Source organism: Rhinolophus ferrumequinum, chromosome 14 (assembly GCF_004115265.2).
Source record: "Rhinolophus ferrumequinum isolate MPI-CBG mRhiFer1 chromosome 14, mRhiFer1_v1.p, whole genome shotgun sequence".
Taxonomy (NCBI): domain Eukaryota; kingdom Metazoa; phylum Chordata; class Mammalia; order Chiroptera; family Rhinolophidae; genus Rhinolophus; species Rhinolophus ferrumequinum.
In genome coordinates, this window is record NC_046297.1 from 8,178,545 (window position 1) to 8,191,290 (window position 12,746).

Here is a 12,746-nt window from a genome sequence, read left to right on the forward strand (position 1 = left end):
TGAGAGTCTGACCGTTGCCCTCGACTTTCCTGACATTTCTCACCCCGGATGCGGGGGTGCTGTGTCCAAATGCAGCTGCGGTTGACCAGCTATCTCACTGTAGTTCCCGGTTCAGCATACGTTCTGGATCCTGACTCCCTCCTGCCCCTTCCTCCTCGACCTCCAATCCAGAGAAGTTGCAAGAATGGTCCTTGACCCTTTCATGCCTTCTGAGTGCCAACACTCTTTTCAAAGCCTATGAAAATTAATCTCTATTTAATTATTTGATGTAGTTTCGAAAAGTTAACTCATGTGCATTAAGTTTTTATGGATTTCCTCTCATCACGGCAAAAATCAAGTCAGAAATTTCACCAACATATGTGAATAAATACAGGGAGGGAGGCAGTGGCAAAGCTGGGTAAGATCAGTTGGATGTTGTCAACATTTCTAGAAGGAAAAAAATCTTATTAATGAAGTGACATATATCAATTGATTAATAAAGGGGCTTTTTAAATTCCAGTGAGATAAATGTAACTAAGAAATTTTAACAAAGAATTTTACAAAGATTTACAACGGTTTTAAAAAAATTGTGTCATTAATCGGAAGCATATGTGTTCTTTGTACATGCTGTTCCTTTGGCCTGAAATGCCCTTCCCTTTGGTAAAACTCTTATTACTTACAATTCCTTTTATGATCTACCTCTGCTTCTCTGATAGCACGCTGTATAGAATTTAGTGCACTTTTGTTTTCCCTAAAGCACTAAGCTTTCCTCTGTTTCTGATCTTTTAATCAGAAACAATAACAGCTCAAAATCTTACTTGCTCTTTATTTCCATTCTTCGTGTTTGATGGATAGTTGGTCTGAAATCTGTCAATTCCTTACTTCTGTGAACAAAGAGTGTCCTTAGGGAGTCACCAGTGCATCCATGCAGATTTGCAAGTTTTAAGATCGGAAATTATAATCACCATTTTAGACATAATATGATCTTCTTTAGGTTGAGATCACACATTGGCTATAAAAGCCGTGATCCCCTGAGGATTAGTTACTTCATGCCTGCAAGCAATCAGCATTCCTTGAGCACCTACTGTGTTCAGACATTGGACTAAGCAGAAGGAAAAGTTACTATAATCATGTAAAATTATCTAAACACAAGATACAGGAGGGTAGAATTGCCTGCCATTTTAAAGAATTTGAGAATTTCGGTCAGAATATAGAATATCTGAGATCGCTGAACAGAGATGAGACATCTACAATGAAAACATGAAAACAATATTCTAATGGTTTGCTCAAGATGAAAGACAAGATTACTCTTTCAGGGTTCCGATAGTTTTGTTCACTGGCAAGATTTTTAGTAAGAATTTTGTACGTCAGGTTTATACATGCCGATAAAAATAAATTGAAATTGTGACTTTTAATTTTTATTTATCACCTTCTGAGTTATTTGTCTAACATTAAACAAGATTATAAAGTATTTAGTTGCTCTTATGGTTACGTTTTAGTTAAGGCGATTAAACTATGGAGTCATGCTGAGATTTAATTCATCAGATCTAAGACATTGGGGAATCCAACTTGATTTCACCGTTTATATTTACCCTAAAAATTATAATTCCTTTTTCTCCCGAAATTTGTATAATTACTTATTAAAAATTTGAATTTTTCAAAACTACCTAAGTTCCTAAAACTAATTGTAACGTCGTAATCTAAAGTGTCTTTTTGATAAAACATGACCATAAATATTACCACAAAACTCTCTGGATTTAAAAGTTTCGGAAACCATATCTGCTTGTAGGGCTTTTGTCACTCACGTAATTATTTCGAGATCCATCCTTGTTGCGTGTGTCATGCATAACATCTAATTCCATTTACGTAAAACTCTAGTAAAATACACAGAGAAAGCCAGTCAGAGGTTGCCTCAGAGGGGGACCGAGGGAGCTGTACAAAAGAGCACGGGAAACATGGGGACTGATGGAGACATTATTTGGATTATGCTGATAGTTTCATAGGTTTATGCATATGTTAACTCACCCAGTTGTATAATTTAAATGTGTTTATTGTTTGCTAATTGTAGCTAAAAAAAAGCTGTTGGAACATTGTTTAAAACTCATGAAAATAAACTTTTTCACACTCTTTTTGTTAAGAGAAATCACTCCAATACTTCATATGATTGAAGTCCATTAAGTTCATTGATTGCCATCATATTTTCAGAAATTTTGCTTTCCAGCATCTACAGAAACAAGAAAACAAAAGATTAAAAACTCTCACTACACCTAACATGAGCAAGCACACATCCGAATGACAAAATCTCATAATAATATAATATAATATAATATAATACCAGGTCTTATATTAATTTTTGCTCCAAAAGACACATTAGAGCTGACTGTCTGGCTAGGTCTTATTTTCAGGGAAACACAGTAATAAAGCTGAAAATAATGCCTTATGCCCTCCAAAAAGGCATAATAACCCTCTAAACCTGAAATTTATCACTATATGGTCAAGGTCTAGTCCTTGTACTATTTGGGGACACCTGGGTCTGTTCAAATCCTTTCCGTGAAAGCGCTGTTGAAATCCAAACTGAGAGAGACCATGGCTACCTTTTACTAGGCATCACAGTGTTCCCTGCCGAGAATGACCAACTTTTATTAAAGATCAATTTTCTCACGGACACCATCAAAATGAATAAGTAGCTCAGTTAATCAGTAACTAGCTAATAATGCCTCAATTCCAAATAAGTAAAATCTTGGAGTATTTTGCCATGCCCTGATACCACCATTAAGATGTATTTATCAATATATAATGTTTAACATATAATATATAATAAATATACAATATATAATATATATACAATAAAATATAAAACTGTACAAATTTACATATATTGTAAATAGTAATCCAATATAATATTGGTATTACCAACAGTTTATTATAATAATACTAACATATTTTATTGAAAAATTGTTGTGCAGTTTTAACACATGCATTTTTGTTTAGTGGATGCTTCTGCCCAATAAAAACTTTTCCTCTTTTGTTATAAAATGTCCCTCATGTGCCTGTCTCTAATGGAATCCTTGTTTCAATCACGTCATGCTACTTGCTGTTTCACAAATGCACTACACCCGTTCACAGTTCTGTCCCTGTTTCTATCCCAGGCCACAAAGTACACCCTGAAAAAGCATTTTTCAAGAGCCAGATTTAAATGTTGAATAAAATAAGTAAAAACAAAACAAAACGAAAGGTTTCCAGTGACTGTATATAAAGTAACCATGCAATAAATGGTAGTTAAGTAATAGTTTTTAATGTTCCTTTTTAGCTTTTGAATAGCAACAGAATTATCATAATATATTTGGTATGCATTGTAGTTATCTTTTCAGTGTATTCAGCTACCCTATTAGACTACCCTTGCAAAGTGCAGGGACAAACTGTCCCTTACTCACTTGACAGCTAACTAGATTATGCCTGCTACCAGGCACTTCATGAATATTCGCTGGATTGAATTGACTTGAAATTTATACAAAGATTGGAGATATTCAATAACTCCTAGGGCATATGATTAGGGCATATCATCTTGGTAGAATATAAGATATCAGATTCTCCCCTCCAGCTCTTCTCTTTGACTATGAGTAGGTAACCAACTCAAGAACAAGAGTATGACGAAGCTGAGATGCATTTGCACACTTAGGGAGCGATTTGCATTGCCTATGACCTGGCTCCATCGATCCCATGTTTTCCTGGGTCAAGGGTGGACGTTAATTTGCTAATTGATTATATTTTAGACAGTGGCTTAGGTACACTGCAGTGTGACGCCAAGTTTTCATTCAAGTTCAAGTATAATAAAATTAGCGTTTGGATTTCAAAGCAATCAACAAGGCTATAAAATATTGAATCGATATAGGGCTATTTGGGGGAAACAGGTAAACACTGTGTTGAGGATTTTCTGAACATCTACATTTCTCCAGTTTTCCTCAAGGAAGCACGTATAACATGGATATTTCTTTCTTGAACTTTCTAATGGTCTTGTGCTATTTCACCATTTGTTCAATATTTATCAACATCTATTTGTCTGTCTATCTTGTCTATTCATCCATCTGTTCATCTATCCATCTTTCTTTCTAAAACTTGGTCTCCACTCTCACTAAATTTCCTACCCAGTGGAGGAAACAGACAAGACGTTAACTATCCAGTTAATAAAATAGTAATAAATTGTGCTACGAGGAAACAAATGAACAAGATCAAAGACAGAAAATAGAAGCAACCTTAGAAAGTATGGCCAGGGCGTCTCTTTAAAGAGGTACTATTTCAATGGATTTCTGAATGATGAAAGATAATGCATGCAAAAGTCTAGGAAAGGGAGTCGCAGGTCAAAGCAAAGAATAGGTCCAGAACTGAGGCCAGAAAGCCCTGAAGGAACTTTCTAGGCTATTTGTAGCTTAGGGTATGCTGACAGATAGGCAGATCTACCCAACAAATTACTCTCTTTTCTTCAAAAACAAAGACCATATGGAATGGCCAACTATTCCTGAGAGATTTCTGTGGCTCAGGAACTGTTTGAAGTCCTTTGTGCATAACTTTCTTGATTGTCCCAAAACCATATGTGGTTATTATTACCCTCATTTTGTAGAAGTAGAAACTGAGACACAATGAAGATAAATAACTTCCCAAAGTCTGAAAGCCAGATTCAGACGTCTTTTTTCTAGAGTCCATCTCATTATGCTGTTTTACCCCTTCTATATTCTAGAGCTTTTAGGAAACTAGTATGGACATATAATTAAGCGTGCCTGGATAGTAATGGGATGGCCGAAAGAGGATATTTTGGAATAGACAAAAATTCCACAAAGGCCTCTCTCACACACACAATCCCCACCCTGCTCATCCCATTCCAGGGCTAAGTGTAAAAATAATTTCAGCATCAGTGTTAGTCCATTAGTCCAGCGGATACAAATCTGAAAGGAGATGTAAAGCTCGGACACCACTTAAAAGAGGACCATGTGTACACAGAAACTGTTGATAAGGCATTTCACATTCTGGTGCCCAGAAGTTCATCTATCTGACAGTGGTTACTTGAGCTAAGAAGGTATACAATCAACCTTAGGGTTTCAAGTTTAATTACATATGTTTGTTTCACAGAATTTTTCCAACTGATAATAGCTACAAAGCCACAAGATGGCTAGAGTTCAGAGATGGAACTTTTTTCAGCGGGAGAATTAGAAGAACAAATTAGGAACACAGCCAATGGAGGCCTGAGGGCAAAAGTGAAGATGCATGAGAAAAGACGAGGTGAAATAGGAGAGAACAGAATGCCAAGGTCCTGGGCTGACCGGTAGTAAGAGGTTGGCTAGCCAGTTAGGAATCCGGGTTCCTTCATTGTCTTGCTTAGGTAGGAGGCCTGCGGCCCTCACTGTCAGCTGATGTGCTGAGAGTCATGACACAAAGACTGAAAGAATAGGTGACAGTACAGGGCAAGAAAGCAGAGACAGTCCATTCCACAAATACATGGGGAGACAACCGTGTGTCGGGTAATGGCGTGCTCCCTTTGTGGCTATCTTCTCAGACAAGCCAGTGGAGGCTCCGATGCATCCCTTGAACTGCCCTTGGCTGTTCTTCCCCAAGCTGTATCCTTGCAAATAGAAGACAAATAGACACAGTAAATGCTTCAGTTAAAAATAAACTAAAACGATCATTGCAGACAACATGTACTTCTGCCTGTTAGATATTCCTGAATGGATCTAAGCCAACATTTTGAGGATAGAACAGCAAGACAACCAAGCAAAGTGCGAGCGTTAGTGATTTCCAGGCTAAGAGGATGTCACAATGACATATTATGTGATATCTTTCTCTTAACTCATCCCAGCTCACTTTCCAGAAACCTCCAGACCATTCTTCCATCACTTTGTCCCACCATAGGTGTTGGAACCTATGTAGAAAAAGGGCAAAGCATTCAAGAAGATAACTTTTCTCACCAATTCTCGTGGAGAAAGTCAGCGTGGCAACCCCCACTGGAAAAACTTTCCCTGACTCTATCCACAATAGATAGAGTCCCTGACTTTATAAAGTCTTTCCCTGACTTTATCCACAATACCCAAAGAAGCTATTTTTTTGTGTCTGTCTTGCTGTGAGCTGAGACTGCAGAATTCTCCACGATAGCTGTGTGTGCATAAAGTCAAAATATGAGGAGAAGGATACTGTCTGTAGTGTGTGGAAAGTCTCACAGACTCCTAAGGAACAGCATGCCAGCGCTGACAGCAATACCAAGCCAGGCAGGGAAATGGGATGATTAAAACAGTACCCTACTCAGTGCCTGGGGGACGCTTCCGTGTCATGGATAAACTTAGAAACAGAGCAAATCGTCTAGGCACTGAAACAGTTTTCCAGTCGTTGCTTCAATAAAGTAAATGGCTCCTGAAAGAACATGAAGAGCTAGTGGAACTTCAGAGAACAGAAGCTGGCCAGTTTTCCACTCGATGTGGTGGAGAGAGTGTGGGAAGGGGGGCTACATGCTAAAATCATGTGTGGCTATCTGCACGTCTGTAGTAGGACGCTGACGGACGTCCTTTGCTTATTACGTCCTCAAAGAATTAACAGATTGACATTCTGCATGCAGAAATAAGTTACACGTAGGTCAAAGAGAGTGTAAGCATTTTTTCCCCCAAGTTCCTTCTAAGCTAAAAGCTGGCTTTCTACCTTTTGCAAAATTATTGTGTACGAGCAGGCCCTAAGACCTCTGCTCAAGAACCAGCCAAAGTACAAGCCGTGGTTAGTGGAAATGCTTATTTGTTCTGGGAAGCAAAACTAGTGGGAGCAAAAAGGCAACTTTTGAACAAAATATTAAAAAGAAACAGATCTGAGGAATCTGGTGAAATTGAAACTTTTAATCCAGAGAAGATAATAATGACTGAATGGAAAATGATCTCCGTACTCTCATATTTTGATTTCAAACATTAGAAATTCTTTTATGGTCTAGAATTGCTGCCATCGCAGTGGTTGATGGTACTCACTTGGCACTTGATTACTGGACTTCTTCTCTTAACCTCAGATTAACTGATGGCAGCAGAAGAATGAGGTGGGGAAATTACTTTAAAGGTAACTATTTCAAGTAAGAGCCTATCAGCTAATACTGGGCTCCTTTGGCTGCCAGGGGACAAATGACCACATTGTAAGATGAGGAAGAGAACCATACATAAGCATGTCTAGTTTCTAAACTTAGTATCTGAGCTCCACTCAGAAGGATCTCTTCCAGGTACTGGAATGATCTTGGGAATGAACAGGTTGGCTTACATATTAAGGGGAAATATCTGGGTAGCTATTTGTCCATTCATATTCCATGTCCAGAAGCGCCATGTTATCTATTTGGCAAGTGCAGGTGGGGGAAAGCAGATACTACAAATGAGAACTAGAAAGGTAGCCTTTCTACTTAGTTCTCGAACGAACCAAGGTGCTTAGTGTTTTTCTAGATTAATAGGCCCCTCTTCCCTCCATTGGGTGTACTTTTCTTGGTCACAGATTTTCTTAATAGGAATTTTTTACAAATGGGGTGACATTGGCTAGTACAATTGTATGGGTTTTAAGTATACAATTCTGTAATACATCATCTATATATCACATTGTGTGCTCACGACCCAGAGTCAGTTCTCCTTCCACCACCATATATTTGATCCCCTTTACCCTCATCTACCACCCCCCGCCCCTCTTCCCTCTGGTAACCACTAAACTGTTGTCTGTGTCTATGAGTTTTTGTTTGTTTGTTTGTCTTGTTCTTTTGTTGCTTTCAGTTTTATAGCCCACATATGAATGGAATCATATGGCTCTCGACATTTTCTGTCTGACTTATTTTGCTTAGCATGATAATCTCAAGATCCATCCATGTTGTCGCAAGTGGCAGTATTTCATCTTTTCTTATGGCAGAATAGTATTCCATTGTGTATATGTACCACATCTTTTTTATCCAATCATCTATCAAAGGACACTTTGGTTGTTTCCATGTCTTGGTCACCATGTAACGCTGCAGTGAACATAGGGGTACATATATCTTTATAGATAAATGTTTTCAGATTTAGGGGGTAGATACCTAGAAGAGGGGTTTCTGGGTCATGTGGTAATTCTATTCTTAATTTTTTGAGGAACCTCCATATTGTTTTCCATCGTGGCTGTACCAGTTTGCATTCCCACCAGCAGTGAATGAGAGTTCTAATCATTCATGGAAACCTTTTGGCATTTTTTTTCTTTTAGGTCCTTATGAAAACCTTAAATGGAAATGTAGTGAAATTATGTTTCATAACATGAAATGAGAACAATAAAGGTTGTTGACAACAAAATTGAGTTCTTACCTTACATTGTTTCTCAAATCAGTTGCTCTATCAAAGTGTTTGTTTGAATTATTCATCAATAGAATATGTACTTCATCTAAGGCACGCCTCAAATTCAGCTCTTTCTTTAAGTAACTGTGAACCTTAGATAACCTGAAGGAAAATTCTATTTGGTGATGAAACCAATAAAAAATATTCTAGAGAAAATGTTAACCTATTTGGCAGAGCAGAAGTTACCGTTACCTTTGTTTTGTTGTTTTGTTACAAAAATACATTATCTTACTTATGTTTTGATTTCTTTTTAATGTTCCCCAACTCTCAGTCTATCCTTTGCCCAACTCCAGACATCCAGTTAGTCTTTTGGAATAACGATATACCATTTAGCCAAAAATATAAAGCCACCTAAATTTTATTGCATTGTACTTAAATTACATATTATTTCTATTCTTAAATTCATATTGAAATCTGGTTAGTTTCAGCATCTAGAATTGTGGATTGGGAAACTATTCCTACTCACTCAAACTTTTGGAATCAAAAAAGGTATTCAAAAAAACTAAAACCATGTTGATTTTTGTGTCACATATGCTGAATGCTAAAGATTTTTTAACTGTACATAAATATGAATGCACTTTCTTATCATATGGAAATACTATTTATTGGAATTTTTTCTCAACCATCTATATATCTATGAAAGCTCAAATTTACTGGGACATGCACTCTTTTAAACTTGTTGGGGAAATCTGTTTGACAAGACTATTCGAAATTTGATGTGATCTCGAAAAGTAAAAAGGTTAAATAGCAAAATTGCCTACCAATATTTCAATTGAGAATGTGGCCAAACTCTGACAATTTTGTAAATGTTTTACAAAGTTAATGTTACAGCAATGAAAAATTGATTTAAGAGGAAGGAAGTCAAATTTTTAAATTGTTTTAGTCTATAAATAATATGAATACATAAAAAATAAAACTGTGCAAAACAAAACTCCTAACTTCAGGGAAAGACGAAAACCATATTAATGCAAGTGTTTGAAAATTTAATGTCAAATGGTGGATCCAAAGGCTAGATCATTTCTCGTGTTGTAATTATGGGTGAACATCGCAACATCTGGAGAATCCATGTAAAACATAGTTCCTTGGTTTTCTTGACTCCGACTATTTTCATTTCTATAATTACCCAAGTGTTGTTACCTATAAAAACAATAGCTATTATTTACAACCAATTATTTAGTCACTAAGTAGGGACAATGCCATTTGTCAATATTTATCCAATTTCCACTATTTCAGTAGTCATTTTGTCAAGACAGCTCCATACAAAATGGAGTAGTGATGAAGAGCACAGTCTGTAATTAATTTGCCTGGGTTCAAACCTTGGCTCTACTCCTTACTAGCTGAAGGTCTTCTTGCTTAAATTATACACCCTTTTGTTCAAAACCCTATTGAGATTTAAAGTCAGTGTAAAGATTTCTTATTTCTAGCAGTGTGATAAAATAAATATCTTGATAACCCCTCGTACTTGAAATTATTAAAAATTTTTTATAGAATACATATTTGCTTTAATGCATCACTGAGCTAACACAAAAGGATGGAATCTGAGAAACATTGTAATATAACAGGAAGCAGGCGGGTAGTCTCATAGGTGACTTCACGTAAAGCTGGAAGCCATCAGTGTAAGAGAAGATGAGAAAGAAACCCACCACACAGGAGGGGACAGCTGGAGACCTTGCCTGACTTGATCTTGGCACTAGGTGGAAAGAAAATAAAATCGTCCTTGAGAATTTGTAACCACAAGCTAGCCCTTACACGACAAATGTTTCCAGTCTAAATCCACTATGTCTTTGTGGTCTGAAAACTCTGAATCAGGGAACTTAATTTAAAGTAGTTCCAGATTGGTAGCATCCCTAGGGGACTCAATGAAGCAAAGGAAGCTCCTCTCAGAGAAACTGGGCTTCAACCCAGGCCTCAAATAATCTCCAGATAACTTTCCTGCCTGTGTGTGTGTGGTAGGGGGGCAGCAGAGCGGAGCTGTATGTCAAAAATCACACCAAAAACAAATCAGCAAGAAATTCATATATTAGAATTGTTAGATATAGGGCATAGAATAACTACATTTACATTTCTTCAAAAAATATAAGTGAAGTTTATAAACATAGAGAGGAAATAAGAGACTATAAATAATAAGTAAACAATTTTGAGTAAAAACCAATTCTATCTTTAAAAATAAAAACTCAAAATGTTTTGTTATTTTTAGAATTATAAGTCTTTTTCTTATTGATTTCCTCAATAATTATTCCTATAAACATTTCCAGAAAGTCACTATATTCTGTGTTCTCCCAGTTCTGCTTTGTTTTTTTTATTCTCTTGATGCCATTTTTGATAAGCAGAAGATCTTAATTTTGATGTCGTCCAATTTATTAATTTATTCTTTTAGGATTAATGTTTATTTTGTCCTGTTTAAGAAATGTTTGTCTACCTCAAAGTTAAGTAGATACTCTGTTAGGTTTTCATCTAGATACTTGATTGTTTTACTTTTTACTTATATACCTATGAATGTATCGGAAGTTATTTTTTGTGTATCATGTGAGGCAGGATACAATTTTTTTCCCCCACAATGATATCAAATTGACAAGGAACCATTTATAAAAAATATGAGCCTTTTCCTCATGAAATTGCAGTGCTGCCTTTGTCATAAATCAGGAACCATATACGCGTATGTATACATTTGTTTCTGGGCACCCTATTTATTTTGATTTGTTTATCCCTCTGCCAATACCACCCTGACTTAACTACACTAATTGTAAAATTAGTCCTGAGATCTGATAATGTACTTCCTCCAGTACATTGCTCCTGCAATTAAATTTTTTCTTGGCTATTCTAGGTTCTTTGTTTTCTTCATATACATTTTTAGATTCAGCTAATCAATTTTCAAACAAAAAACCCTCTGGAACTGGAATAGGAATAGGGATTACATTGATCTTGTAGATCAATTTAGAGAGTATTGGCATCTTTAAAATACTGGGTTTTCTAATGATGGAAAAATATATACATTTCGGTCAATGAACTTCTAAAATTTCTCTCAGCATTTTTGTTGTATCCTTTTAGGCCAAAGTCTTGCATATATTTCATTAAATTTATAGCAAGGTACTGGTTTTTTGGTACTACTGAAAATGAATCTTTAAAATTTCATTTAGTTTTTGTTGCTAATAAGAAATTCAAAATGGCATTTGAATATCCAGTAACCTTCTTAATTCAATTACTATTTCTAATTATTTGTAAATGCTTTTGGATTTTCTGTGTATGCAATCATGTCTTGCATTAATGATGACAGTTTTAATTTTTCTTTTCTGTCCTTTATATCTTTTTTCTCCTTGTCTTATTGCATTAGCTAAGACTCAAATATAGTGTTGAATAGAAGTGATGATAAAGTACATCATTGTTTTATTCTTAACCTTAGTAGATAATTGGTCAATATTTAACCAGATTAAATATGGTGATACCAGTAAGACTTTTAATTTATTTCTATGGCAGTTTTGCTAAAATTTTTTCAAGTAATTTGTGTATTTTATCAGAATTTTCAAATGCATTGGCATAAAGACAATGTATAACATATTTTGTTATCACTTAATATTTGTAAGATCTGTAATAGGTTCTAGTTTTTCCTCCTCGACATATCTTGTTAAAGGTGCCTCCTTTTTATTAACCATTTCAAAGAAAAGTCTTTTATTTTTCCTTCTACAGTCTTTGAGTTTACTTTGCTGTTTCTTTGCCAGCTTCTTGTGAGGAAACCTAAATCATTAATTTTCAACTTTTGTTATATATGTAATGTTTTCTATTATATGCATTTAGAGCTACAACTTTATTTTTCCAGAAACTTTTTAAAAAGATTTTTATTGAAATACAGCTAACATACAATATTATATTAGTTTTAGGAGTACACCATAGTTATTCAGCGTTTATATAACTAAAGAAGTAATCACTATAAGTCAAGCAACCATCTGACACTGTACCATGCTACTACAATATTATTGACTATATTTCCATGCTGTACATTACATCCTCATGACTTACTTATGTTATACCTGGAAATTTGGACCTCTTATTCCCTTTCACCTTTTCCCCCTTTTTAATTTTTCAATTACAATTGACATTCGATACTACTTTATATTAATTTCAGGTGTACAGCGTAGTGGTTAGACATTTACATAATTTAAGAAGTGATCCCCCTGACTAGTCTAGTACCCATCTGGCACTATACGTAGTTATTACGTAGTTATTACCATATAATTGACTATATTCCCTATGTTGTACTTTATATTCCCATGACTGTTTTGTAACTACCAATTTGTACTTTTAATCCCTTCACCTTTTTCACCAACCTGACCAACCCCTCTCCCGTCTGGCAACCATCAAAATGTTCTGTATATCTATGAGTTTGTTTTGTTTATTTCTTTAGAATCACATACGAGGTGT